Source organism: Sinohyriopsis cumingii, unplaced genomic scaffold (assembly GCF_028554795.1).
Source record: "Sinohyriopsis cumingii isolate HCF-2022 unplaced genomic scaffold, ASM2855479v2 utg000160l, whole genome shotgun sequence".
Taxonomy (NCBI): Eukaryota; Metazoa; Mollusca; class Bivalvia; order Unionida; family Unionidae; genus Sinohyriopsis; species Sinohyriopsis cumingii.
The window spans coordinates 11,889,117-11,913,225 of record NW_028315873.1 but is presented as its reverse complement, the minus strand read 5'-3'; the positions used below and the strand labels follow the sequence as shown (position 1 = coordinate 11,913,225).

Sequence of the window (24,109 nt, the reverse complement as noted above, 5' to 3'; positions counted from 1 at the left end):
TCCTGAATTTAATGTGTGTTCATTATGACACCTGAACCATTTACAACATACACTAGTATCTCCAGTACACCTCAGCAAATTGAACAGAATTATCAAGAATGGGAATAATGTATGATTCTAGTCACCACATAAGACATGACTGTGATTGAAAAATATAATTAAAACATTTCAGATTCTCATTTATTCTTCCACCATTAAGTGACAGAAAGCTGTGATGATAATTTCACTTCAAAGAAATTTCCAATAAATTGCATCCTCAAAATAGTTATCACTGTGATTCCCACTCGATCATTAAATTGAGGTGTTTGTTCTCGACGTTCGACTGGTTAAAACTCTCACAAGTGTGACCCAGAATGCTTATTTCAAAACATCCTTCAGTTAAGTATCATGTTGTTGGTGTTTGTTGTAGTCATTAGATTGGTTCATAGCTGTCACAATAGTGAATGTTTGCCAAACTGAAGAAAGCTTCATGTAAGTGCAAGGCTCTTTGCCATTGTTCTAGATATTAGATTGGTTATACAGTGGTCCCCCTCTTGAACAGCCCCCCTGACCAGCGGCCATCCGCTCCTTACGGCCAGAATCCGTTGGCACCGACGAGTTTGTGTTCAAAAGTACCCCTCGTGAAAGGCCACCCGGGTAACGCGACCAACGGCCAGCATATTAGTGCAGTAATATAAAATGTACCTCTAACCAGCAGCCGCATTTTATTTGAATATGTATCCAGAACCAGTATTTTATTCATAACTTGTGTTCAGTAATCCGATTTCTGTTTTCCTATGTCAGGTTTTCGTTACTGAAAGAAGTGTTGAGCAAAGTACATGTACCACTAAGGTTAATATTATATCATTTACGCCTCACGAGAAGACAAATTTATTCCATAAAAACAGAGAGGCTCAAATTTTAATCCATACAAACGGGTAAGTACATGTAATCCAATTAGCCTTACTGCTGTGTTATCATAAGATGTCCGGTTTAGTCACTCTGATAATTGTTAAGATTATAATTATTGAACAGTAGTAACAGCTGAGAAGTGGCAGTATCGATGTACAATACCCAAGTCAGCAGGAAAATGGTTTGATAGCCTTAATGGTTTCCCTTAGTAAGATGTTGAGCTTGTACACTTCGATAATTAGTGGCTATTCCTACTGACAATAGTTGTCAAAATTATGAATCCTAACGGCCGCAAGGTCAAATCTGCGTGATGTTAATGGTACATATCAAAGCCGTTTTGGCTTTTCTCACTTAGTGTAAAGAAATGTATAAAAATAATAGGGTACCAGACTGCGACTGACGAATCACGTGACAACATCACTTCATTTAAAAACACACGGCAATTTGTTTAGATGCATACACAATTGTTTTATCCGTATTGTAGTTGGCAACATGAATAACTTACTGCAAAAAGATCAACATGTCATCGAGGAAAAGAAAAATTCTCAGTTTAGAAGAGAAAGTGAAACTAATTCACCTGACTGAAAAGGGGGGGGGGGGTCGACGATCCTTGCAGAAAACTGATGTCGGAAAGACTCAGATGAACAATATCGTGAAAGATAATGAAGCAATAATGTAGAAGTGGGAAGGTGAAATGGACGGAGAAAGGAAGAGTGTTTGAACCAGGAGACGTTTGTATCCTGATTTGGATGACAAGAAAAAGCAACAATTTTGTCAGTTGAATTGGGATATGACGACTTTACCGCAAGTAACGGATGGTTGCACAGATTTCAAGTGCGACACAATATTAAGTGTTCTGTCCTTAGTGGAGAATCAGCTGGTGTTAATTATGAAGTTGGTGAAGATTGGAGCAAAAGACTAAACGATATATGCAGGGGATATGACAGCAAGGATATTTTTAATTGTGACTAGACTGGTTTGTGTTTTAGGCTGTTACCAACAAAGTGACAAATGATGTGATCTGTAACATAATTATAAAGACAGTTTTAAAACTATATCAATGGTTATTCATAGCATTTTTTTTGAAAATGATGACACAGTTTGTTCACATTTATTTCACAATATGCCTGTGATTTTTTGATGAAAATATTAAATGCTTTAGAATTAAATGTATTTGTGACTTTCTTCATATGTATTTACTATTCACATTTGTCATCCCCCTGTAGAAAAGCCACTTCACTGCTGCATTAGGGGTGGCCTTATAAGAGGGGGACTACTGTAACTGTCACAAGGATGACCTTGTTACCTATTTTGAAACCTCTTAAATTTAAAACAACATTTTATGATAAAACTTTTGTACAGTTATGTGACACTACCTTCCATTACAATATTTACAAGTGACACTTCCTTCCATTTCAAGAATTACATGTGACACTACATTCCATTTGGTGGGTATGTGAGAAAGCTTACCAGTAGCTTCTCGTGGGTCAGTGGGGTTTTCCGGGGTTTTCCCAGGTTATTCATCCACCATTAATACTGGCCACCATGTATAGCCTATCTTGTGCTGAAAATGGCGTTAAACCCTGCAACAACATTCCATTTGAACAATTACATGTGACACTACATTCCATTTCAACAAGAGTGCTATGAACAGCATATAATATGCCAGCTCCCTGTTTAATAAATGTGTACATGGGCACTAGGAGGTCAGTACAATATAAGGCTGCCCAAGTTTAATAAATCTGTACAAGGGCACTAGAAGGTCCGTACACAATATGGCTGCCCCAAGTTTAATAAATGTGTACATGGGCACTAGGAGGTCAGTACACAATAAGGCTGCCCCAAGTTTAATAAATCTATACATGGGCACTAGATCAGTACACAATAAGGCTACCCCAAGTTTAATAAATCTGTACAAGGGCACTAGGAGGTCAGTACACAATAAGGCTGCCCCAAGTTTAATAAATCTGTACATGGGCACTAGGAGGTCAGTACACAATAAGGCTGCCCCAAGCTTAATAAATCTGTACATGGGCACTAGGAGGTCAGTACACAATAAGGCTGCCCCAAGTTTTATAAATATGTACATCGACACTAGGAGGTCAGTACACAATAAGTCTGCCCCAAGTTTAATAAATCTGTACATGGGCATTAGAAGGGCACTTGTAGGGCAGTATATAATATGTTTGCCCCAAGTTTTATAAATCTGTGCATGGGCACTAACAGGGCATAGCTAATTATGGACACTAATGACCAAAACAATCGCTGCCTTTATTTACTTTATTGACATGATCAGAATAAAATGTTAATGGCACTGCCTGTAGCTTTCTTCATGTATATGTCTGCAATACATCCGTAATGCATGCAGCTGTTATAAGGTATATGATTAATTTAAAGATATGTTCTCCATTTTGGTATCAAAGTAACCATAACCGTTTAGGTTTGACATCTACACTCTCAATAAAATATTGTTTCTTTCATTTCCCCATATGCAATCTAAGACACATTGTCAAGGCATGTTGTAAAGTTATAAGCTTGCTTTGTGTAAGTTACTTTATTTTTTCCTTATTTAGCGCAATGTAACCTTGTTTATCAGGCCTAAAAATACCTATTGTTCCCAGAAAAATGTTTCTTCGAGAATACTTACCCAATCATAATACCTCACAATACCTTAGGGGAACTAGTACTACCTCGCAAATCTAGTCCTACCAGACACAATATTTAGCTAAAGGGAGCCAAATAGTTGTCTTCCGACCTATGTGGTAGTCAGCAGCAGGGAAGTTGTACAGACCAGTGTTCCAGACCAAAATAAACCTTCCTACGAGAACTTTCTCCGTAGAAGCCTCAGAAAGCCGAAATAAACCTTCCTACGAAAATTAATTTGCGTAAAATCCCCGCCGAGTGCAATTTTTGTGTTCATTCAGGCAAATAAAAAAGGAAGATTTTCAGGGGGGGGGGTCTGGGGATATTTTTATTGTGTTAATGCGATTTTGCATCGGAGGGCTGCAATTTCATGAATAAATTTGATCGAGACCGATTCGATACCTACTACGCGGATCATGAAGATTTATCGTGATAAAACCGTGCGGCGTTGCCTGAGCTCGGCTGAATAAATTTTTAAATTTGTTTATATCCATGTCGCCGTTACACCAAGTCTGATGAATATTTCTCAACGTGTGTGTGTCTACGCCGTTGAATACCGATAAAATATTACAATTGTCTCTAATCACCTTGGGAATCTGCGTGTATCGCTGTGTCACGTAAATCACATCGGTGTTTTTGTGTCTGCCACGCGAGAATATTCTAGCCGGATTGGTTTGCTTGTCTAGCATAACATCATCGAAAACAACAAGATTATTAACATCGCCGTCTAAATTTTCCACGGTTGGAGCTTCATTGATGTATGTGATAAATTCGATTGTGCCCTCATCGGTATTGTCGCTAAATTCCTTTAGCACTTGATAACAAAGCTGATCATCAACTGACGGTGCAACCAAATACAACTTGTCCCATTTTAGCCATCGCATAATCAAATTTAACAACAACTGCGTCTTTCCAGATCCAGACGGGCCAATAATTATCATTCTTATCGAATTTGGTAATACCGCGTTGTGTTTTATTTGCTCGCGTCGCTTCGTGGCGGAAAAATCAATTACATTCATGTTAATAAAATACATGGATCTATATTGTGTTAAGTGTCGCACTCACACAGCTACGTTAAATCCAATCGAAATCGTCACACGCAACAACAGAAACGCAATCAAGGGAGAATGCGAAGTTTGCAAGACACGCAAGTTTAAATTTGTAAAAAAAAAAAATAGAACCGGAGGAGACATTGCCGCCTCCTTGAAAAATCTACCAGGGCTGCCCTGGGCGAAATATCCCGGAGAGAAGCATCTGCCAGGATACAATTACTGCGGACCCGGAACAAGACTCGATATCAGACTCGACGATAATAACCAACCAAAACAAGGCGAAGATCCAGTAAACGCCATCGATAACGCATGTTACTACCACGATCTTGCGTATCGCAGCGGAGATTTACAACAAAGACATCTCGCTGATATCAGGCTAATTCACGCAATAGACGCGATTCCTGACAAAGGTTTCAAAGAGAAATTGGCAACTTGGTTGATAAAAGGCGCGATGAAAGGTAAATTAGTATTCGGTGCTGGTAAATAATAATGGAACAAATATATTATTCTCCGCGAGGATTTTGGCGAGGAAAATCAGCAATAGCCAAACTCGCCAAGGCCGCGAAAGTAAAACAATCCGTTGCTGAATCGTGGCTATCGAAACAGGCAGTTTGGCAAATATATCTCCCTCCGCCTAAGAAAATACCATATGCGAGTTTCACTGTCAGCGTACCCAATGAAGTCCATCAGGCTGATTTAATGTTTCTTCCTCACGATACCGTTGACGGAGTCACATACAAATACGTGTTAACGGTTGTTGATATCGCTAGCAGATATAAAGAAGCCGAGCCGTTATCGAATAAAACAGCAACAGAAATTGCTAAGGCGTTTAACGAAATTTACTCACGATCCCCATTGACATGGCCGAAGCTTCTCCAGATTGATCCTGGCCGAGAATTCCTCGGTGCGGTTACTTCATTGATGAAGAAGAACAACGTGAAAATCCGACGCGGTATTGTAGGTGTTCATCGCAATCAAGCTATCGTCGAGAGATTCAACAAAACACTCGCGGAAAGATTATTCGGATACCAATACGCGCGTGAATTTATTCAAGATAATCGATCTCACGATTGGGTATCGAGATTGCCTCATGTGATTAACGCACTGAATAACGAGACAACTCGAACAATAGCAATGAAACCCGCAATTGCAATCACAAAATCGAATATACCCCTAAAGCGAAATTCCACAATTCAACCTGTACTAGGTAGCGTCACGGTCAGGTATTTATATAAGCAAGGTGAGGCTGAAGGAGGCAGAAAAAGAGCAACTGATCCAAACTGGAGCGTAACAACACATAAAATATCAGCCGTAACAAGATCATCGGGAGGACCAGCGATTTATATCCTAGATTCGTTAGCGCCTCAACGCGGATTTACCAAGGAAGAATTACAGATAATCCCCGAAGATACTCAACTACCGCCATCATCACTAATGTGATTTACTCGAATTCTACCTAGCTGAGATAATTTTCTTACTCTCGACACGGCTAAATACACTAAATTTGACCAAGAAATTCTATCATCGACGATCCAAACCTGGCCATGCACGGTTAATCCCTGCGACGAGTGTATCGTTGTTGCGTATCCTAGTTTCCATGGCGATTTTTCTGCGTTTATCGCGTCATTGACAAGATTAATATCAACGAGGATAATATCATTCAGGACCAATATTTTTTCCTCTCCGCAGGGCAAAGTAACACTGATATTTTGTTTCCTAGTATCAGTGGGCCTGTAACATAACGGCACCTGTAGCGTTGGAAATTTCTCACAGTGCAGCTTGAATAACATTTCCTGAATAATATCACGAATAATTTTTCTACTAGCGACGATCAAATGATCGGGACGCCACAAATTTAGAAAATCGCTCATCGGAGTCTCGTCGATTATTCTTCTCATCACATCACATTGAATCTTATTCGGTTGTAGTCGAATCAATTTCTTAAATTCGGTCAGTAAAATATCTGTTGATCTATAATCGGCGTCGATTTCCTCATAATAATCAACGAAGTTTCTGAGCCATTTGTGAGGCGATTCACCATCAATCGGATCAGGCTGACCGTGATCTCCGCACATTACCACGGCGGTATTTTTCCCCTCCAGCCAGGTCAGGATTAATTTTAGCGTGACTAAATTTACCGTGCAAATTTCATCAAATATAATGATCTTGTTGATATATTTGTTTCCCATGCGAGCCGAATCCCATAATCCACCGCTGTACTTGAAATAACTATGATACGTGCAAGAACCAACCCCGCGCTGTTTTATTTCTCGCGCTAATCTGTGAGTCGGAGTCAACACAATCATATCGGAGTTTGCAAATAAATTTATCGCTCTAGTTGTTTTACCGCTTCCACCAGGACCATTCATGTAGACGAATTTACTGCGTGAAATTGGGTCAAATGCAGATGCAGCCGTCGAAAAATCTTCAAAGTTATCTCGATGAAATTTATCGCAATCTTCGACATCGGCGTCTTCACAATAATCTAGGATATCCTCGTTTTTTATCCTCCTTGTCCCCCAAGAGCTACCATCGGTGATTAAATTTTCCAGCTTGTATTGGTATTTTTTATCGATATAAAATGAATCCGTCGCAACTCTTACCGCGATATCAGAAAATTTGTTTATCATCGACAGCAAATTTATACTCACATAAGCGAGCATCGACGACCGCAAATGTGTATATTGCGCTGATTCTCCATCAAGGTAGCTAATCACGGTACCTAACTTTGCTCCATCAATGATAATATTCTCTCTGTTACAGAATATTCCTCGTGATACCGTATCGGCGATTATAAAATCCATCTCGGCATCGTTGATAAACAACCTAGCGTGTCGATGTTTATGATCAACGGATCCACCTTGAGTAAATTTACCGATTATTTTTCTTCCTATATCTTTCGCGTTATCACAATCCGTTGGCAGCCACACCTTAGTTTGTTTCCTATACGATATAATCGCCTCGCTCACCGTCAACGACACTAACATCGATGAATCTAGCATATATCTCAACAATACCGTAGGGACCCAACGGCGCTGAGATAAATGCCTACCAAACCAAATATAACAAATCTTATGTAAATTTTCAGCAAACTCGAACGAAGTAACACAAGCGAATCCGGTCATGACAAAATCAGGCAACGGTCCGTTAATCGCTACTCTCGTCATCTCGCTGGTAGGATGACCAAATTTAGCAAAATAATCCGCACAATCGCCATATCCGAGGAAACTTCCAGGATAACACGCGCTCATGTCAACGGAGATCATATCTTCGAAATTGTACTTGGTATTCCACAATCCGCCATGGCCGTACTCGATACAGCTAAGTTGAATATCAGCGAGATATTCGTTTCTCGTAGGTTTCCACGAGTTTCTTTCTCTGGCAACGTGAGCAGCAACAGACGGAACTGTAAAGCAATTCGTTAATAACTGATCGGGATTCGACGAATATTTCACCGCGAGATTTTTCATCGACTCGTGTAATATTTCATCACGGTAAATATCTCCGCGTGGCAAGATAAACTGATCGTATTTTTCCTCGCTCGAGAACAACCAAATTGATATCGGATCAGACGCGGCTAATTTTTTGATATATCTGAACATGGCATCGGAATTGTCCTTCGCAGAAAATTCCGCAGATTTATTATCTGTGGGATAAAATTTAACAACACGATCCCGCGGAAATATCATCACCGATTGCGACCACGCATGTGAATTATGATCGACAATCTCGATTGGTGCTCCTCGAGATTTATACGGCGACGAATATAATATTTCTCCCGATAGTGTTTTCACCGTGATAGGAAATTTAAGTTTCTTGCTCAACGCAGCCACATCATCCACTGATGCACCATTAGCGACAGTCCTCGCCCACGTGTTAATTTTATCCAACCTCAACTGGGTCAGACCAGATCCGCGCCGAGCGTTTTTCATGTGCTCGATTACGCGCTCAGCCACGCAGTTTATCATCGGCGATTCTTTCATCGCGGGTAGATTTTTCGCGTCAGGATTATTATTTAACCGATAAATTCCATAAACAACAGCGCTGGACGGATATGCCCTGGCATAATAGGGGCCATCGATCCCCAGTAACAATCCGTGCTTAGAGTTTTTATCGAGGGTAACATTTTTCTTACCGCCACGCACGGGATCTCGTTTATCGCGAATAATCCAAGTATCGTCCGGCATTTGTGCAATAAATTTTATTCCGAAGATAAATCGCTCTTCGGAGTGTTTGGTTTTTTTGTGCTCGATTATTTTCTTGGCTCGCTCCAGATTCATCGTAGCATCAACAGAGTTCGTTTTCCATGTCGACCAAACATGAACAGCTCCATCATCGAAAAATTCTTTCTTCGCCAGATCAACCTCAGGAATAATATATTCTGCCTCATCAAGATCAAATGCATCCATGATTATATTTTAGACAAATGTTTAAATTATAATGAATCAATGCGCGTGGATACCAATCGGCTCAACAAAATTCTGTGACAAATCCTGCAGAGGTGATTATTGCGGCGCTCATATATATGCGATTCGACGTGGCAGTAAAGGACCACAGCGGTGTTTAGTTTGCCAAGTTGGCACTCGAGGAAAGACTCGATTGTGTTTGTCCTGTGGAGGGAAAAATTATCGAGAATTACGGAGATATTACGAAAAAAGATCCTCGTCGGTGATAACATGTGAAGAAGATTATATTAATCGATTTCAAGCTAATAACGATTTAGACAGATAATTATTGTATATGGATCTGAAATCAACGATTCCTCCAACAACAATCACATACGGATTTAAATCTCACCCAATCATCGAGGGATACGAAGCATCATCGGATGGTATCATCAGAAATACCAAAACAAAGAATCGTGTTGGCAGGATATGTAATTCGGGTTATTTGATATTTACTGTCAACAAAAACAAAAAACGAGGAAAATCAAGTTATTTATGTCACAGATTCGTATACGAGTGTTATCACGGACTTATCAAGGGCGATCTTGTTATTGACCATATCGACAGAAATAAACTTAATAACAAGATATCCAACCTCCGAGAAGTGTCTCAGAAGGAAAATTGTGAATCTGGTAATAATACCGGTGGCGGGCGGCGACCACCTAAGGCGGTTAAATCGATAAATCGAGAAACAGGAAAGAAGCTTATATTTGAGTCGATGAGTGTTGCTGCAAAATATTTTGATATTAATCCAATCTCAGTGTGGCGAGCGGCAGAAAAAATAATCAACGCGACGTTTTCATATAATCTCGGTGTGTGGATCGAGTTTTCCTATATTCCGATAATATTCGATTCGGAAAATGAGGACGAAGATTTCTAAAAATTAATTGAATATTACAAATTTGTATAATGGACGAAGAAAATATTAATAACATCATCGAAGCTATCGATGACCTGAGAAAAAAAAATATAAATCTTCCATCGGATTTGGACGCTGGTAAAATCCGGTCCGAGTTTGAGACGATTATTCAGGGAAAGCTCGAATACAGATACACGCTACCGTCAGAATACAAGTTTATAAAAATGATCCAAATTGCCATGTACCAATCACTTGCGACAGTCAGCGATGATCAAATCGAGGATTTTGTTAAATTATCGACGCTGGTAGAAAAAGTTAGATCGAGTTTATCAGACGAGTATGAGTCAAGAAAAATTACCAGCTCGCGTGTCAGGCAGTTGAAAAAGCTGGTCGATGAAAGTAGAGTCAGAATCGAAGATTCTTGAAGATTCTTAAGATTCTTGCCACAAAAATTTTTTTTTTATTATTTTACTGAAATTGTGCAATATTCTTAATTTTGACGGGTATTTACCCCATCAAAAACATAAAAATATATAAATTGCACAATTTGACGGGTATTTACCCCAGCAGATTCACGAAATTATATAAATTACTCGATTTGACGGGTATTTACCCCATCAAAATTAAGAAATTTACTAATTTTGAAAAATTTCCTGGTTTTTATTTATTTTTTTGGCCTGTTTTTTTCCGTGGAGAGATTTACGATCTCACCAGCAAATTGATACTTAGCGTTTCTCCGCGTATATCAAGCAAATGTCCATTTTGATCTGTTAGTTTGAAATTTATCCTCGATAATAATCGATTATGACATCGCAGGTAAAACGGATTTACTGGCTCTTTTATTATCAAATAACCCGGAGATGCGCGAGGTGAAAACGAGTATAAGATAAATCCCTGTTGTGCCTGCTCTGACACAGACGAATCCACGTTGTAGCTGTTTTCAACGACATCCGCGTGAAGATAAATCGCGATAACTTCCGTTATGTTAACGATACCTGGCGAGATATGCCGCCCATCCCCGGCAGGATCATTATTATGTTTGAGAATCGATTCTGATTGTATTTTTTTAGTCCACGCGGCATGTAACTTCGGAAATAAATCATCGATGGTATCAGTGACGGATTTTCTCATTTCATCAACATCATAATTGGGAAATTTGAAATTTGGTAGCTTTTCCTCGGTTAATTCAAATACTCTCATGAATTTTTGTTTTTCTCCTGAATTTTTGATCAACTCGAATTTGCTAATAGGAAGAACATAATCGGCAATTGATATATCGTCGATTATCGCCCGAATGAACATGTCGTGATAATATTCAACATCATTCACGAGTTGATTTAAAATCTTCACGCGTTTGATAATTTCGCTACATGAGCCTGATTTATTTAAGATGCATTCATGAAAGGATTCCCGCAATAAATTTAAATGTATTTTATGTTCTTGAATAAATTCGTCGAGGGTTCTTCTTACCAAGATACCGTCTATGGGGGCTATTATCCTGCTAATATTGGTAGCGTCGAAGATTTTCACACCGGGGGGAATTTTAGGAAGAGGCAACCACGAGAGAATTCTTTCGTTAATAAAAGTAAAAGCGAACATTACCAGGTTAAATTTGTGGTTATTCATGAGGTTGATGGCACTGCTGATTAGAGGCTTGTGTTTGATATCTCCGTACCATCCTTCGTCGGTGGTAAAATCTGATTTTTTGGCTCCGGTAGTTCTGGAGGAACTTCTTCGTGCCAACCTGGAATAATAAAATCTGGTTTTTCTGGTTTTTCCAGAGGTGCGATTTCGGGCCAACCTAGAACTGTCCTAATCGATGACTGGTAAATATCAACGATATATGGCGATTTTACTTCGATTATCGACGACAACGTTGGATCATGTGCAGATATCTTTATTCCCGGAGTAGCATCGCCGGTTATATTTGATATTCTACTGGTAAATTCCTTACCTAGTTGCTCAATTTCGTAACTGCCTGTTCGTATGCCAACGACGATCCAATCGGGAGTTTCATCGGGGCGGTTTTTATTGGCAAAAACAAGCGAATTGTTCGATGATAATCTACCAAATGATTTCGATCTAACATTGGGCCAGCTGTTATAGACGCGTAACTGTGACAGCGCAATTTCCTTGACGCTAATTGGTATTGGAAAATCGATACTAAATTCTGGCCTGGTTGAGCCTGCCGATATCAGCGTTGTTATCGGCGGTGTCGTGTTTGTCACGATTTGAGTTAGTTCGGACATTACTATTAATATTCATTTGTTCAATCTCCGAGTAAATACTTATCATCGAAGAAAATTCTAGATCGGATATAACGCCATCGTTGAGACTCTCAGAAAGCAACGATGATAATTTTGAATACGCATTGTTGACCTGGGATAGTTTACTCGTGTATAGAGACAATTTCTCATTCGTGCACCAGGATATTTTTTTCGCGATGATATTAAGAACACCAGCGATTGTTGTTGTCGACGAGATTATTATCGTTGCTACGATTGGCGCGATTGTTGTTACCGCGGATAAGATTATTCCCGCACCGGCGATTATTGCACTTACCGCGTACACAGCAACATCGATGGCAATTTCTTTATTTTTATCTGATAATCATCGAGAAGTTTTTTTAGCGAATCCTGCCATAAACGCGCCTGATTGTAACGGTAATCCGATGCGGTCATTTATTAGTTAGGTTATCTAACCAATTGCGCGTATTCCGGATAAATATTCGAAAATTACAAGAAAGGGCATTGGTTCTGTGTAGGTTCTATCTGGTGGTTCTAGATAGAATATTTCCGTGTATTTTTCGTATGTTGGAAGAATTAAAAATCCGGGATGAAATTCATAGAAGTCACGAATTCTGGTTTTTACGTTGAATCTTATCCCGGAGATAAAATATATTCGATATACACCAATAATCGGAAACAAAAAGCTAAATGTGTTATTCTCAGGTGTCCAAGTAAATTCCTGTATTTTTATCACAAATGGTACATGACAAGGAATATTTTCTGTTTCTACTTTCGCTGGTATCGAAATACGCGCTAATATTCCAAGATTCGCTGACGATATTTTTGTGTCAATATCGTTAACTTTTGTAGTTGCGTCGAGAAGTTTCGCGTTTAAATCTCGAATTTCTCCGTCGTACAACGATACATCGATCTTTTGACGCGCCAATTCACGTACCACGTTAATTTCATCGTTGATTTTAGTAATATCCTCGTTGATTTTTTTCGTTTTCTCGCTGAGATCATCGTATGATGTTTTATCGCTTTTCTGACCCATCGCGGTATTTATCTCGGTGATACCGGCGAGAATATTAGTAATATCCTCGTTGATTTTTCTTACTCTCTCGTTGAGATCGTCATGCGATGCTTGATCGGCTTTTTTCTTTGCTAGTTCGTTTGCGGCGGAGGAAGTATCGCTGGATGTTTTTATGTCCTCGTCAAATTTTTTGCTAAATTTAGCTAAATTATCGTCGAGTTTTTTAAGGTCGTTATTTAGCCTGTTAAGTCTTTTTGTCAATCTGTCCTGAAGATCGTCGTATAATGTTTTATCGGCCTTCAGAAGCAACGTTGCTGATAGCTCGTTGTCCTTTTTTTCCACATCCGCGATATTAGCCTTCAGGGGTAACTTCGCTATAATATCGGCGATATCAGCGATGGATTTTGATACCAAATCTGACAGGCTAGTAAATTGATTAATGCGATCGTTATATTCGTCCCGCTTGATTATATCAGTTATTTTCACGTTGCTTGTTTGTAATCTTCCTTCGCGGCTCTGAAAAATAGCAACTTCGCCAGGATCCACTTCTGACAGCGATAGAAGATTATTAATATCATCCCTGGTTGCGAACTTTGATAGATCGACGTCAGTCACTTCTGCTTCCTTCTTCCTGTAGATAAATCTACCGTAAATATCAACCATGATATTTATCTATGGCATATTCAAATACGATTCTATGATACGGACCGGATGATTTTGAAATTGCGTCAAGAACATTAATTGACTCTGGGCCGCATATCGGTGGATCCATTAACGTCTGCGTCGGAAGTGTCGAATACCAAATTGGAATATTCAACGAAGACACGTAATTGATAAATTCTTTCGGTGGAGCTAATCCGTACGAGTCAAAATAAACAACTTCACGAGGATTAATCGCGTAGGCAACCCAGTGTGTGCCAGGACCGGTATTTAAGTCGAGATTTATTATTCCTGTCTCGGTAGGGTTCGGTTTTTCTGGTAGTTGATCCCGCATAAATACGCCTCTGAAAAATTTTATTTTTTTATTTTTTGCTTCGTTAAGTAAATCTAAATTCGAATATGGCGTGCTAATCTTAGGCCGGATCCGTACGGGGGTCGTCCTAGATAAAGACCGTTTCCCTTTTTTTTACCGTATCTTCCTCCCATCACTTTTTGTGCTAATTTGGAACCTACACCTCCAAGCGCGCCTAATCCTACCGCTTTTGCAATTGCCGGAAGAGCCCCAGCTAGCAGCCCTGGAAGAGCGGCAAATAGAGGGAAAATGCCGCCTGTTTTAACCATGTCTCTGATGGCTCCTATGCTAAGGCTCACAAGAACACCAGTACTCGCTGATTTGGCCCTGGTAAAGCGTTCATGTTGACTCTTAGTTAGCGATAGTTTGTTAGGCCCACCCTGAATTTGATCGTTTTTCAGGGTTAATTTCAAACCGCATCGCTTTGCTGTTGCTGTTTGGAGCTTTTTTATCTGACCCGGGGTCAGAGTTACACTGACGTGTTCGTATGGCATATTAATAATCGCTTAATCTAAATTTAGAAATATTCGATTTTGTCACATTTTCTCGACAGGAGCGTCTATAATTCTCATTCTCCCGCTGATTCCCTCCAAGATCATTGTTCTATCGCTGAGAATCACCGCAACTGCTTTATATAAATTATTTCCCGTGCGAATTCTGGCTTTGAAATGGATATCAACGACAGATTGCTTTACCAAATCGAGATGCTCCAGGGAAAAGTAATAGATAGGATAAAATTTATTAAAATCCAGCTGCGATATTTGCAATCCGGTATCGATATTTTGATCGCGACCCATAAAACTTAGCAAGCGATGATACGCGCGAGCTGTCGAATAATTTTCAAAATTAATTGATATTTCCTCGGATGGTTCTTGTTGGCCGTTTACTCTCAGTGATATGTTTGTTGCGTGGATACTATCAAATATCATGTGGCTGTACATTTGATGATACCTTCGCGTGTGCAAAAAAGCAATAAAGATATGCCTAGGTGCAGAGGTACCTTGCTGCGATGCAATACGCCAGGTAAAATCACCATCAATATCGGTATTTGTGGAATCTGTTGTTGTTGTCAGCCATGACATGACTGATTTACCGCCTTGGTTCATGAATGATAATAATTTTTCTTCCTCGATTATTGACGGGGTTATCGCTGGCATCCACAAGGTAAATTTGAGTAATTTTACCTGGCCGCCATTATTCGCGGCATCATTGGCATGTGGCAAATTAGTAGCGGCATCAATAGTACCTTCTCGCCAGATAGCATCATCGCTATTTCCTTTTCTGACAAATGTTACGGTATGTTTCGCTCCGTAGATAATTTTCCTGAAATGCCTACAAAATCCGAATATATGGGATAAAGGAATAGCACAAGAGAATCTTCTGCGACCTCCTTCTAGCATAGATTTTCGCGTGGCAAATCCGAGATTATAATTAGGATTAGTATTAATAATCATATCTTCGATACCAGCGGGAGCAGCAGGAGCGGCGCGATCAACCGGTCTCCTGACGGTATACTGGTTATGATCAGCGTTATTAGAATTATCTTTGGCGAACATCATACTAGGGCCAGCCGATCTAGTAAAATCATCCGAGTATCTAGCTAGGCCTATTATCGTTGTTGCTAAGTCAACATCATTAGTAATTGACTCAATCTCTCTTCCGTCGATCATGTAAGTGGCGCTCTTGAATAATGCCATAATACCGTTATTGACGAATCCGACTTTAAAATCTGCTCCATAGGCGGTATTATCTGTTTTAATAACTTCCCCGGTAACTTCGATATATGCCTCAGATGGAAGAAAATATCTTGTTGTGTCGTGGACTTGAATTTCCAAGCGATTAGGTGTATTTGGTTCAACTGCGTCATACGAGAAATACTGAAAATCTCGCACGGATGTGTCTCTGCCTACAGGCTCGTCCATGTCGAACACTTCATTTGACACTTGTGCGAACATTTATTAATAAGATTCTTATCTAAAACGAAGACCGCTGCCTGAAATGAAGCTTGTATTTGCTACTTCCTGCGCTAGATTTGTCTTAGCAACTTCCTGTACTAGGTCGTTTATTTTTTTATTTGCTGCGTCGTTTATGGCTTTGCCGATTTCGGGTGGCATTTCGCTGGTGCTAGGTAATTTGACGGGCTGTTTTTTACGCGTTAAATTTAATATTTTACTTTTGACAGCATCGAAGCCTTTAGTGGCCAAATTACCAATACCAGAAATGACAGTCTCGCCAATTTTTCCTATTGCTTTTGATGCGATTTGCTTGGCTGCGGGTCCGATTTTAGGTATTACTCGCGTAACGAAACTTTTGACAATATCGCCGAATCCGTTGCCGTGGATATATTTATATACAGGCAATCGAGAGTTAACTATGCGGACCGGTTTAGGTCTGCGCTGATGCTTGTGAATAATCATGTTATTTCAATTGTGTTGTTTTAATCGATGAGTTCATCAACGAACTCCTTATAAATATGAGAGCTGATGATGCCACCACGAAATAATCGCTGACAAATATCTGAGGCCTCGTTGATTATTTCACGAGAGTTATTTCCGGCTCGTTTTCCTCCGATTAATACTTCGAGGCGAGACACGTCGTTGACAACGCTGTCAGGGCAAATGGTATATCCGCTTCCTGTCTTTGGTTCTTGTGGAGGTGGCGATGGCGATGACGATGGCGGTGTCGATGACGATGTCAATGGTGAATATATTTGTAGTGGTGAGGAGGGGGACCCAAGTGGCCAAGCCTCATCTTTCACGATACCCCATCTTGGCTCAGGTGAAAGTACGGGACCTTTCCAGTTCGTCGGGTGGCGCGATAATAAAGAGGGGTGGAATGTGAAACCCTTCTTCTCAGGTGATGGGCTTTCTGCCGCCTTTGATTTTTTGTATTCATCAATATTCTTTAAAAATTTTAAATATTCATTATCGTTATAATCTATCGGTTTTCCCAAACTACCAAAATAAATTATCGCCGGCCATTCCCTCTTACTGACTGTATTAACAAATTGTTCTTGCAAAAATAATAGTCTCTTTTCCTGAGAATCATCCGAAGCGACTATTAATCTTGCAGTATCATTATTGATTATTTTCATGTTATCTTTATTCAAATAAATATCAGCGGATAAATTAGGATTAATTGATACTGAGGAAGTCGTAAATTTTTCCTCCACCCCCATCACAGGTGGTTTATATTCGCTTGGTTGAATTATTGATTCCTGGTCGCTCTGATCTTTTTTCTTTTTTGATTTTCTCTCCCTTTTCTGAGGTGGAATTATTTCTTTTGGTCTGGCTCCTAATTCCTGTGGTTGAAAAACTTCTTCCAATTCCTGTGGTTGAATATCTTCTCTTAATTTTGCTTTTCCCTTCCGTGTTTTAGCTTTTTCTTCCTTCTCCTGTTGTCTTCTTTCTTTCGCTTGTTGCTTTTCTTCCTTTGCTCGTTGCTTTTCTTCTTTCGCTTGTTGCACATTAAAATTATGAGTATCCTTTGCGGCTGCTAAAAATCTTCTGTAATATGGATCCGTTTCTCTCACCTGTGGTTTTCCCGTGTAAACTTTATATAACATATTATACCAATTTTTACGGTTTGTGTATCTTCCTTTTCCTTCATCAGTCAGATATTTTCCTCGACCATCAAAATAATTTTCCGCAAATTGACCAAATTCTTCTATATTACTATACAGCGTAGAGAGCGGTCGTGATATCATTTCCCATCCCTCATCGGTGAAATTTTCTCTTAAATCCTCGATATTAAGCTTCCTTTTTCCTGCTCCGGGTTTTCCTACTCCGGGCTTTCCCACTCCGGGTTTTCCTTTACTTATTTTATAAGCAATTGCAGGTTGTTGCTTGCGTTGTTGTGCTAGTATTGCTAATCGCTCCGGTAATATTCGTGATTGTTCCTCGATACCTTTCAACATAGGAAAAATTCCGCGTTTTCTGGTCTCCGGGTCTTTTATGTCACCAAATACAACTCGCTCGGTTGTTTCGGTAACTGGCTTTAGCCATTTCGACGATACCTCAGCAATTCCGAATTCTGTATCTTCATGTGCTCGGACATTTCTCTTATATAATTGTTTTGCCGGGATAAGTTTCTTTACTGCAGCTAATTGCTCTCGCGCTAATCTAGCAGAATGAGGCTCTCCAACAGTACTAGTTTTCCGACTCATATTATTTTCAAGTATATTATTTTAATGTGACGTAAAATTGGCCAAAGCAGCCCTCCGATGCAAAATCGCATTAACACAATAAAAATATCCCCAGACCCCCCCCCCCCCCTGAAAATCTTCCTTTTTTATTTGCCTGAATGAACACAAAAATTGCACTCGGCGGGGATTTTACGCAAATTAATTTTCGTAGGAAGGTTTATTTCGGCTTTCTGAGGCTTCTACGGAGAAAGTTCTCGTAGGAAGGTTTATTTTGGTCTGGAACACTGGTCTGTACAACTTCCCTGTGGTAGTCAGGTAGAGTGATCTTCCCTTAGCTATAAGACTTGGTGGCCAAGTCTAAGAACGTGTCAGTTACTAATGGAGCAGAAGGCATGCTCATTAATGAGGTAACTGGGGAGGCTGGATGTGTATTATATAGGTTCTATCACGTGGAATTGGGCCCTCTGGATGACAGATCTTGGAGATAAAAGCTAGAGAATGTGGACCCAGATCTTCATCCCTGAGCCTGAATAATGTTGGTTAGCGAACAATCCAGTCAAATGCTAGGATGGTGGCAACTGATATAACCTTGTGAGCTGAAATACGTAATACGTTCATTTGAGCTGGTGTTATTTCAATATATGCTGAGTGAATAAGAGACTTTTTCCAAGACAAGATAGTTTGTGTTGCTATATCCTCCTGTCCTGTCTTGAGAAGTAGAAAGAGGCGTTATATCCCTCGAGTCAATGGCTCTGCTATATTAAGGTACCATGTAATACCCTGAACTGGGTCTTGTAGGTGGTTTTCAGCTGATGTCTAGACGAGAGCGAGGTTTCATGTTGAAAGTCTGAGTACACATGGACTGAAGACGGTGGTTGGTGATAAAAGAAGACACTGTTTCAAGTAAGACTGACTCATCATGTCGGAACTGCATGTAATTGGGTCTGCTGATAGGGCACGCATTTCGCTAATTCAGCCTTCATTCGCTACCGCCATGAAGAAGTAAGTCTTGTAGAAAGGTTTGCCTGAGATGCCCTTGAAAGTGGTTCAGATGTCTTGTGCAGCCAGTTGATACCCAAGATAGGTTCCGCATTGGGCACAAGGCGAACGTTTTCGGCCGTGTACAATCAAAGTTGGAGAGTAGGTCGGATAAGTCCTTGTTTTTTCCAATATAATCTCTTTCATGATAACGAATGTTGTCAACTATCATATTCAGTGTGAACTTTCTCTCTAAGAAGAACCAGAGAAAGTTAGCTATTTGCAATATAGATGACTAGAGAGGTGTGATGTGTTCATTTGTGCACCACTGGATGCAAACGTGCCATTTGCCTTCATATGCTTTCAGAGTGGAGAGCCTTCTTGCTAAAACAATTCTCTCTACTACTGGTTCTGAGAATTGCTTATTTCTTAGGACGTGTTTCATATGACCAAAACCTGCATGTTCCGTACCTCTGAGTATGGCATTGTCATCCCCAAAGAGGTGATATCACTGTCAACTGCTGAGGTTTGAAAATGAAAGACTTGTGAGTGGCAAAAGCAGAACTGCCAACGAACTGATGATGAAGGTTGATCAGAATATCTCTACCTCTTCAAGTTTGCAGACGTAATTGAAGGCAGACTCTTCCGACCTATCGTAATATCAACAGATGCTGACGCTGTGGTCCAGCAAGTTGATAGAATGGGTGGACAAAGTCAAACCTCTGGGGGTTAAAGGTGAGAAACGTGCTCAATGGATGCTCAGAAGGCTGAATCTTCCCATGCCATCAGATAGTGTAGAATAGGTGACAACACTGGAGAACAAACAACATTATTTTGGTTGCATTAGGTGAGACTAAGGATCCCTGTAATGCTTGTGACATAGCTGGCAAAGAGTGATGGGGACTGTCACTAATTAAACCCATAGAATGCCATGAATTAGAAACTTTGACATTGAGAGAGTAGCTGAGTAAAGTGTATCTTCTCGTGGGCTAGCATAGACAAATTGTGAAGCGACATCTGTTTAGGCCTGAGGTACTATTCGTGCCGAATGAGTGTCTTGAGAGATTCTTCCCTGCACATGTCTGCAAAAGTCGATATACTGGAAGCCAGGCTGTTAGTGACTGAGCCTGTAATATTTAACGTTTGGTCCCTAGTATATTGCCTAGGCCATTCAGAACATAAATATGCCATCTGTGTCACGAGGATATCATTATGATCACCAGAATGGGATGTGTAATGGATGTTTGATCCATGCAACCTACCCGAGTGACTGCAAGAGAGAAAGAACTAGGTTGTTTGTTAGCTGTGTCCCTCATCCTTCGGTAATAGGAATCAAGTTGAACCCTGTGGAGGCAAGGCAGAGATAGTTACCAAAAATGTTCTGTGGTGGTGACTTGGGTGCCGGAGCTGTTTCAGAACGTGCAATGCCCGGCACTTCGTGGCTGGAAGATAAATTGATTTCTCTCCCTTTTCTGCCAGAACACCGTGAAAATGTCAGCATGGAGACTGATGACATATTTGTCTTGAGCTGTAATTTTTTTTTTGAGCTTTGCCTGTCATTCTACTCTATAAGACAAGTAGAGCAATATGGATAAAACTGTAGCCATATTTCATAACGGAATGTTGGTGCAGAGCTTAATCTGAAGATATTGCCCAGAAACTGATAAGAGATATCTAATAAAACAATGAAACATACAGGTGAAATATAAAATGAGAATGCCACCTCTAAGAAGGAGATGCAAAAACTTGTGGGATTGCACATGTGATGTGAGAATACAGTGTGGATGCAGAGCTATATCAGATGATGGTTAACTGGGAAAAAAATTGCCAGCAGAGGATCTCAATTATAATTGTACCTGTAGGAAAGGTCAAGGATGCATGTACAGGTAGAACCATTAAAGCATGGCATTTCAAAACAAAATATGCCTTGGTAAAGGAATCTCACCTCTATGTACCAGAAATGAGAGAATCAGACATAAATTATGAGTTTCTTAAGGACATGAAAACATGCACACAAGTAAACTGTGTAGCGCAAACCTATCTTGTGAAGTCAAATAGGCTACCCATATAAGTGACTTAGTGCACATTAAATATGATGGATTATTTATGCAGATAAAAATGATTCAACCATGAGTAGACCGTGCATAGAAATGCAACCTGTACTTGTCTGATCAGAGCAGAAGCAATACAGAAATGTACACAAGTGTCTACATTTCCACAAATTATGTGCAACAATATCCATTAAGAGGCAATTACCTGTATGGAAAAAGGCCCACAGACCAGACTGACTGTACAATCAAAACACACTGAAGTTAGCACCTAGGATCTATGAATACCTTGCAATAGAAGCTCATCAATATGTACACGTTCGTAATGGAATAATACGTATATTAATTTTTATAAGCGTTAGAGACTTACATGTACAAAATAATTATAGCCCAAACTGGATGTTAAGTTGCTTAGGCTCCCCATGCAAGTACCTAAATGTGTGACGACAAAGTGTTAGCAATTTGTAAAGGTAGACCTTTTTGGGGATAGAAAGGAAAAAAGTAGGACATATAGATGGAGTATGCTTTCCTAAGAAGCAAAACAATCTTCCAACTTGTAATACTATATCTTCCCGTAGATTCTGGCTTTTGTGACGTCTCTCATGATGAGAGTTTGCTTCTTGGCGCAAGCGGAAGTAGTAACTGATACATTCTGAGACTTTGCCGCCAAGTTTTATACCTTAGGGGAGATCACTTTGTCCAATCTCACATAGGTTGGCAGAGAACATTTAGCTCCCTTTAGCTAAAAGTAGTACCTAAAAGGGCTGGATTTGCGTGTTAGTAGTACTTCTCCTAAGGTATTAAGAGGTATAGACCTGTTCAATAAGTTAATTACTTTCATCAGCTAAGGGGCGATGTCATCACTTCCAGGGGCTACCTTTATCGACATTTGTTATATAATGTTACAATCAACTATTTAAACAATATTGCTTTAGAAAGGTGTAAAATCCTGAAAGTTAAATCTTACCTGGAATCAGTTCACAATTAGAACTTCCAATTCAGTACCAAGAATGTAGTTCTAGTCTAATTTTATAACATTTTTTCCTCTCTCATTTTGGTGGTGACAGAAGAGTTTTATTTATGCTTTTTTGGTGGGGATGTAAAGGTAATTATTTATTTCTGATTATATGTGCTCAAGGTGTTGTTGTCTGTGTGTATTTCGACGACAGTGCAAAGTGAGTAATAAGGCCTTAGTGATGATCCGGAAGTGAAATCTGTGCTCTGTTTACATGTTGCTCTGTTGACAGTGCAGCATCTCAAAAAAGAGCAGGTCAACCTTTGACAAGAACTTCACCGTGAAGTCATCTTTGAAGGTATTTTAGACTAACATATGATTTGCATTGACTCTCACACAGTGGAAAGGTCAGTATTGAGAAACAAATGTAGAGAACATACAGTAAAATTAATTGTGTTCTATGTCCACCTGAGACAACATGGGCAGAATGTAAGCGGGAAAAAGGAATAACTATTCAAACTAGTGAAGGGGATTACAGTGTTGGGCTTACAAGATATGAAATTTGTTTTGTCAGGTTATTAGAAAATGCTATTATGCGCCATTGTCATCGAATACATGGACCAGATATCTTTGTAAAATTTCAAATTTTACAGAAAATGATGCTTGCAGTTATTTAGATTTGACAATCAAGGCAAAGCGACAGTTGAAGAAAAATACATTAATATTCCTATCTCCTCAAATTGAGTTAAAATACAAATCTGCATATCCTGTACTTGTTTGCTGCGGTATTTAAATATCTAATTTCCAATGAATAAATAAAAAAAGAAATTGTTAAATAATAATTCAAAAAGTTTTATTCTCCGTCATTAATTTAACTTCCAAATATATTAAAAAGAGAAGAAATGCGTGGCTTTACCTTCACAATACACCCCACCCGACCTCCTAACAAATTCCATATCTTATTACATCATATAATTAATTATGCACATATATTATGGGGGCTTATACATGGGTTGGGTGAAGCCTGCAATTATATTTAGTTTGTACATTAGACCTCCATGGTAATGTAATCTTGAAAATGAAGCATGATTATTTTTTTCAAGTGCAAGGACCTTCATATATTGCGAGCAAGAATTGGTGTGATTTCGTGGTTTGGACCTTGAAGCAAGCACCATGTATTCAACACACTCCATTCAATTGAGAATTGTGGAATATTGTCGCAGAAAAACTAAATTCTTTCTATTTGAAAAGAAATGGTCCTGAATCGTGCACAAGTCGTGTGGTTAGAGGTGTTCCTTTTGTATGGTCAGTCAGCGATGATAAGAAAGAGATATAAAGTGATTGTCAAATTAATGACATAAGGTGATATTTCAGGTCATTTATGGACTCAATGATACTTGACTAAAGGGTTACATAACATTATACAATGAAAAATTTATTTTTGTTATTAAGATTGCAATTATTATTGTTGTTGTTGTGGGGTTTAATGCCATTTTCCAGCACACAATAGGCTATACATAGTGGGTAGTATTAATGGTGGAGGAAGAACCTGGAAAAACCACGGAAAGGACCACCGACCTACGAGAAGCTACTGGCAAGCGTTATCACATACCCACTTTGGCCGAATCCGAGATTCGAACCCACGCAGACAGTTGAGATGGCAGTGATCCGTAACGGAGAGCACTTTAGACCACTCGGGGCCCCAGATTGCAATTAACATGAACATATATTGTTTACTAAATTAGCTGTAAATCTGAGTTGTTACATAGGCAGGTGTTTTTAAAAGTCCAAATTATTGTAAATCTGTGTTGTTACATATGC

At 39.5% G+C, this 24,109-nt stretch overlaps 1 protein-coding gene across 1 annotated transcript in view; it reads right to left on the bottom strand.

The window, feature by feature from the left end:
• The window catches only part of LOC149774788 (uncharacterized), a 102,136-nt gene that overhangs the window by 65,705 nt on the left and 12,322 nt on the right, over positions 1-24,109 (bottom strand). The gene's annotated exons all lie outside the window — the stretch shown is intronic.